Raw genomic sequence first — 7,353 nt, 5'->3', positions numbered from 1 at the left:
AGATGTCCAATTAACTGGCAAAGTGAGATGCAAAGAGAAATACTGCTTACAGAGAGCTGGCATAGCACCCATGGAGTTATAATAATAACATTTTATTTGCCTGGGCTTTAGATAACCTATTTCTATTCTCTCTCTTGCTGCCCCTGGGGCTCCTGAGGGTGTATCAGTTTCTTGGAATAACTTTTTCTTTTCCAGCGCCTCTAAAGTCCTCTCCCAGCTCCACCAGCTCAAATGTAATCTCAAATGCTGCTAGACTAAACACAGCCCTAGTACCTGGCGTTAGAGACCAGAGCATGTAGCACACTCAAATTGCAGACTGCAAAACTGAGGCTGTGATACTCCTCAGAAAGGTGGCTGTGTGGGAGCAGGGAAGGAGAACAGGGGCTGGCTACTTCATCCTTTAAAATAGGCAGACGAGGCAAAGGTAAAGCAGGTGGAAAGAAAAACACAAATACCCTAGAAAAAAGATTATTTGGCAGGAAAAGTGTCTGCTTCACCCTGCAGTTTCCTAAGTCAAAATAAAGCGAAGGAGATGCCAACAGGACTAGACAGATGTCAACTTACCATCAACCTGCCCAATAAGTTATTAAAATCCAGAGACTATTGCATGCAGAAAATGTTGTGCTCTGGAGCTAATACAAGACACGTAGCACACATCCCGGAGAAACAAGAGGAAAGGATCCAACTGCAGCACACTGACCTATCAAACCCGTATGATTTAGATTAAGGATAACTAGCAGAAACTAAAACCTCTGTACAAGGTGCCTGGCACAATAAGATTTTTAATGGGTCAGCACCTCCCTATGGGTGCCACAGCAGTAACCTAATTGTTTGCTTAACTTACTATGTAACCACAGCCTGGGGGAGTAAGTAACTAAAACCGTTTAATTGTTGCAGCCATTAACCTAAAACGTGTTTTCTCTAATCCCCTGTATCTGCCCAGCCCAAGAGTGTTTCCGAATCCTTAGAAACAAGTTGGAACCTCAGGAAAACTGGAGGCATCAAGTGATCAGTGACTCACTGAAGAGCAGAGCGTGACCCAGTTGCAGAACTAAGAATGGAAAAACCTTCACCTCGACCTCTTAGTCATATACCCTGGCCCTTGGATACAGCCCCGTTCCCAGTGCTCTCTGTTCTTGGGAAAGGCAATGCAAAGGCAGCTCCAACACATTTACACACAGGAACTTATTTGTATTAAACTGCTGTTGAAACAGCCCAGAAACGTGACCTGTCAGTTCTGTTTCCTTCTTCCTTCTTTTTTTTTTTTTAATTCTTAATATTTTTCTTCTTTAAAAAAACAAACAAAAAAAAGGAATTCTTTTATTATTAAAATTCTTTGTTCTTCCTTCTTTCTTATTCTTAAACTTCTGATTTTGCAAAATCACAGAATGGTTTGGGTTGGAAGGGACCTTAAAGCTCATCCAGTTCCAACCCTCTGCCATGGGCAGGAACACCTTCCACTAGAGCAGGTTGCTCCAAGCCCCATCCAACCCAGCCTTGAACACTGCCAGGGATGGGGCAGCCACAGCTTCTCTGTGATCCTAAAGGCAGTTTTACAGCACACAAGGCAAAACTATCTCCAGGCCAGCTGCAGAAGTGGAAATGGTATAGCTGCGATACAGCTCCGAGCCAGAAAAATCCTGCTGAGGAGCTAATTTCAGCTCCATCACTTCTGGGATAAAGCTGGCTCATGCCTGGCACTACAGTGGGCTCTGCAGACACAGCCACCAGCTTGGAGCTGCTCCAGAGACCTTGGAGGGATTGATGCGAGCTCAGGGCTTTACTCTGTAAAGTGATGACAGAGTGAGAAGGAAAACACAGGACGTGACCGGTGAGTGGAAGATGTTTTCTCTCTGACAGCACCATTCTGGGAGCCCGGCAAAGCCTCAGTTCTCACCAGTGAAGGCTGCTGCAGGTGCAAAAAAGCAATCAAGTAACCGAAAACACAATGAGACAGCCTTTTCCTGCCTTTTCCTGACCTCATCCTTTCTCAACCCAAACACTGCTGTTCTTTCAGGGGGGAAATGTCCCCCTGTTGCTTTTGATGAAACAAGAAAAGAAAGAAAACAAATCCAAATCCAGGCTCATGCTATCTTTGGGTAGCTGTCTAAAAAGGGCCGAGAAGAGCAGTGCCTCGGCACCACGCTGTCAAGCCTTGCAGCTGCAGGGCAGTGAGATGCAGTAGCACAATGGTCTTAGAAATGCCTTGCCAGGGTCAGGCAGATCAAGCCAAACACGTGTAGTTTTCCCATTTTTACTTGGAAGGCACCAAATGAGATCCCGGAGGCAAATACATAGTGTTTAACTCCCAGAAGGAAGCAGCTTAGAAGATGAGAGAAAAACGAGGTTGTCTGCAATACCTTGTCCACATGTTGGTCCTTCACCAACATATAAACTCCATCCTGGTGGGATTCCTCCTGCCACTGCCTCTCAACTCCCAGTACCACACAGGTGCCTGGAAGGGCCAAGAAAGGATCCTAGAGAAAGCTTTTGCTTGTGGACATCCATGTGGCACCACAATCTCTGCAATGTGGTAACAAGCTTCCCCAATGCAAACAGCAGCCAAAAAATGCCAAAAATAAAGCAGATGTCAAGCTCAGAGTTAAGAACAAAGCAGGCAATTGCTGTGTGTTCTCTCACTAAATGGCATCACTGCAAGGAGCAAGTCAGAGTATTTTAACCAAAATGTTCCAGCTAAGAGTCTGTTTCTGGCAACTACGCTGTATTGGAAATTTCCTTCCAACCAGGACGACCAGGAAAAACAGCTGACACTGACAACAGCAACCGGATCTACACTGAGAGCTTTTTCCTGTATATTGGAGGGATAAATCAAACAAACCAACCAATAAAACCCAAACAAAGGATAAAACCAACCAACAAAACCCAAACAAAGGATAAAACCAACAAAAACAACCCATTAACTAGTCCCGAGGCGTCTTTTTAACCGAAACTGACAAGCTCAAGAGCTAACTTCCAGCATCTCAATTCCAAAGGCAAATTTTGCAAGCAGGCTCTTTTCCTATTGCAAATAAACTAAAAAGCATTACTCCCAAACCTGCAGACTTTCCAAAAGTGAGGAACCACATCCAAGCACACTGACCTTTTGCTAAGCTTTAAAGAATGTAATACATGCAAAGTGCAACAGCATCTGGAACCTGCCCCGACATCTTGAATTCACATCCTCACTTGCTGATGAAAGATGCTTTGCATCTTATTTCAAACAGATTTGCTCCCAGAAATGATGCTGCAGCCTGGAGTGGAGGCTGTGCTGGTGGAACTCATCCCAGTCTGACCTGGTTTTGGTACCTGAAGGGTACCTCACCACAAAGCAGCTTCATCTTGCTACTCTGCCTCAACCTGGTGCTGTGGGGTGGAACAGAAACAGTTTGTCCTGGTCTTACAAAGCGCTTTTGTTTCCAGGCTGGCTCCAAGCACCCTCACTTTCCCAAGGAAAATCTGTGTATATGATGCAAAATCAATCTGAGAATTGCCTTGATTCAGCAGTACCTGTGGGATAACACGGGGAGTTTTACTGTCCACCATACACTATCCTTTCTCTCCTGTTGCAGCTGGCAGGTCTTGGAAGGAAACTTTTGATGCTATTTTGAGAGTCCACTAAAACCAGAAAGCTCGGATTTGAGGCATCTATCTACATGAGAAGAGGAAAAGCCAGCACGATCCCGATTCCATCACTTTGAAGCAGGGATGAGCTCCCAGCCCCACTAACCAGGGACCACTATTATCCACACAGTGAAAACTGGCCGGTGCACACAGCAGCCGTGTCTGCATGTGCTGGGTTCACTCTTTGGCTGCTGACAGTAGTTGGAGCAGGAAACAAAGCTCAGGGAAGTACAGCCAGAGAGATGACCACAGGCACTGTTAGAACCTGCCTGTCCCACACCCAACACAACACCCGCTTTTGCCTGGTGGTTGCACAACACAAGCACAGCACAACAGGGGCTGGCTTAGAACAAAACTGCGTTAACAGGGAGGAGTGACCACCCTAGAAATGACAATCCATTGCAACATACCGATGGTAATCACACAATGATTATAGAAAACAGAAGGCCATAACTTGCATGTATTTCACCCTACCAAAATCTTGTGTGTTTGAACATTTTCAAATGTGTTCACCTGCCCAGGACTGTGGATTGATTCTGGCACCTGACTTGACATACACATAAATTCACACTCACAATATATAAGACATAAGTGAAAAGAATCAAGAAACATAAGTCTAGGTCATCCTGATGCAAGGACCTTTACCCAGAAGACCTGCATGCCCAGACCACTAACTGGGTAGTTGTGTTAATCCCAAAAGGGGTCCCCCGCTGTTCACAGCATTACCCAGCACTTGGGAAATGCTTATAGACACTCGGTTCATTGATTTCTCATTAGCTAAAGGTCACTGAAGGCTCTGTAAAAAGCTTTATACTCCCAGCATGATCATTCTAGGTGACAAATACTTCTAATTTACCCAAGAGCCAAAATAGACGGAGTCTGAAATCAATAAGGCATGTAAAGGTTGAGAGAGACTAAAACTGGAGACAGACAGGGGTGCCCAATAGCATATGAAAGGTCACTGGCACCATCTCTCCTGTGCTTCCATCCCCCGTGAACATTGCCCTGCTTGCAGAGCCTGACAGCCAGGGGAGCTGCAATCCTTCCTCTCCCAGTGCAGGCAAAGGAGCACATTCACCCACTGCTAATTTTAGTCTGCCCCTAAATGACAGCTTGTTCGGTCCAAGCCTACAGGTCCCACCACCATTCACAAAGCCACATCTATTCCAGTTAATCAGAACCCCTCAGCTTCTGATAAGCTTTCACTACTTGTTATTCAATAATTATAGTTATTCAATTACTTCTTTCCTCCTCTACGTTGATCCCTGCTCCCACCCCTGCACACAGGGAAGGTCCCCACACTGCAGCAGATGGCACTCACTTTCTCATCAGCCCCCCTCACTCATCTCAGCATTCACCCACTCTGCAGCACCCCCACTGAGATGCTCTCAACTCCCCCCACCCTTTTAATCCTTCAGAAACACATCCCCAGCCCTGCTCCACTCCCTGCTGACCACTCTATTGGCTGCCGCTGTCTTTGACACATCTTCTTGGCTCTATCCTGTCCCCTGTGCTCCTCCCATGTTTTCCACAGAGACCTGTCCAGGGTCCAAACAAAACAAGAGTCAATCCCGATGGCATTTTCTTCCATCCATTTTGAATTCCTGCAATGACAGAGAAATAAACACTGAAACTGCAGCTCCTCTGCCACAAAATGTGTCTGCGCCAAAGCTGCGTGTGATCCATCTGCCTGGGGGATAAAACATGGGATTCGTGAAGGCACTGTCTGGTGGGTCAGGAAAAGTCACCCTCGTTGGTTTAACACATGGTTTGGGCAAGGCTGGGAGTATTTTGATACTGGCACTGTCTGAGGATGAAAACCTGAGATGAGATTACAAACCCCTTCATTAGCTGCAAAGCAAAAGCCCCACTAGTGCTCGTTGCTGTCTTAGCTGGATGAGCACCCTCTGCTCAAGGATGCCCAGCGTTTTCCAAGATAAAAGAAGCCAGTTTGTTCAGAGGGATGGCACACTCTGACCTCCCCTGCATCCCGAACTGCCTGGAAGCCAGCCAGGAACAGAACAGGACAGTGAGCCGTGATCTCTCTGCATTTCCATAGCAGTGTTTTTGCCCATGGACCTACACAAGTCCTTGAGCTCTCCGAAGGGTACATACTATTTGAATCAATACAGTCAGTTTTCATGTCAACAGCTTCCAGATTCACCCTGAGGTAAGAAAAGCCTGGATTGAGGCAGTTTTGCACAGCTTTCCCTGCTGAATGCTGCAGCCCTGCCTTCCCGAGGCACTGCTGCTCCTGAAGACCTCCAAATCTCCTGCTGACACAGCAGCCTCTTTATGCGGGACAAACATCAGACAGCTCAAATAACTCGTGAAGGGCTTTACAGAGAACAATTAGCTAATTAAAAACATGCTTCTCAGCTCTGCCTTGTGGTTTGAGGAGAACGCCGTCCATTGCACGAGGCCCTGTGCTTTAACACCTACATCTGCATCAGCCCCTGCAAGGGAAACTCCAGCTGCCCTGCATCCCACTCCAGCCTGGGGGATCATCATCTCACCAAAAGCAATGGACCCTGTCAGTAAGGTCCAAACCTCATGGTTCAGCTAGCAAGGACACCAACACCTGAAAAGCCAAAGAAATGAAGAGCAATAACAGTCTTAGGGTGTAAATGGTGAGCAAAACACTGAACAACCCCGTTCATCTGCCCTGCTTGCCCCCTGCTAAAATTCCTGCCCCATTCTCCATTATGTTTCTATAAACCTATAGATTATGTTTCAAACCATTTCTTTCCATGCGGCTTTCTGGAGCCTTTGGCATTCTTTTGATGGTCACAGCTCAAATCCTTGTACCTGGCTGCTGACAAACAGATATATCATCCCCCACTGCAGGCGCTGCCTTGGGGCAGAACTAGACAAAAGAGAAGCTGAGGCTGCTGCCCAAAGCCTCCCAAAGCAAGGAAACACCAGCTTCAGGTGGGGCAGCTGGGTTTTCTAAGCATTAAAGAGCAAGAAAGGCCCAAGTTCAAAAGAGGTTTGGCTCCGGGTGCCCAAACCCACAGCCAGAGGGGTTTGGTGTGGAAACTTCCTTCCCTTCTCGTCAAGGGTCAGGCTGCTGATCTCACACATCCCTCCCAACAGGAACCAGTTCCTACAACTTCTCCACTTCCTAGTTTTTATAAATAATTTATTTCAAGCTGCCCCTGAATGAGGCAAAACCACAAAAAGCAAAGGCTGCAGGGACATCAGCTCCATGGGAAGGCAACATGGCATGTCGGAACACTTGCGGGGACACCAGTGATGCTGGACATCACTGAGAAGAGACGAAAGGAAAGGAGCTTCACGTCTTGCAGGGAAAAGGCAGCAGGGCCCAATTCCCAGCTCCAGCAGTGAGTTGGCAGGCAGGAGGAGCAGAGGGGGTTCACTCACTGTTTAATTGCATTTGCACCCCCCATACCCCAGCCCTTTGCACCCCAAAGGCTGGGCAGACACAGGTTGCACAAGTAAACGCTCCTGAGTGCAGGTTTCGGTTGTGCTTTGCCCAATCTTGCAGGGAAAAGGCAGCAGGGCCCAATTCCCAGCTCCAGCAGTGAGTTGGCAGGCAGGAGGAGCAGAGGGGGTTCACTCACTGTTTAATTGCATTTGCACCCCCCATACCCCAGCCCTTTGCACCCCAAAGGCTGGGCAGACACAGGTTGCACAAGTAAACGCTCCTGAGTGCAGGTTTCGGTTGTGCTTTGCCCAATCCTTTCACAGGGCATCCAACAGGGGAATTCC

The sequence above is a fragment of the Nestor notabilis genome, unplaced genomic scaffold, assembly GCF_000696875.1.
Source record: "Nestor notabilis isolate BGI_N333 unplaced genomic scaffold, ASM69687v1 scaffold11673, whole genome shotgun sequence".
Lineage (NCBI taxonomy): Eukaryota > Metazoa > Chordata > Aves > Psittaciformes > Psittacidae > Nestor > Nestor notabilis.
Note: the sequence above shows the minus strand (reverse complement) of the source record.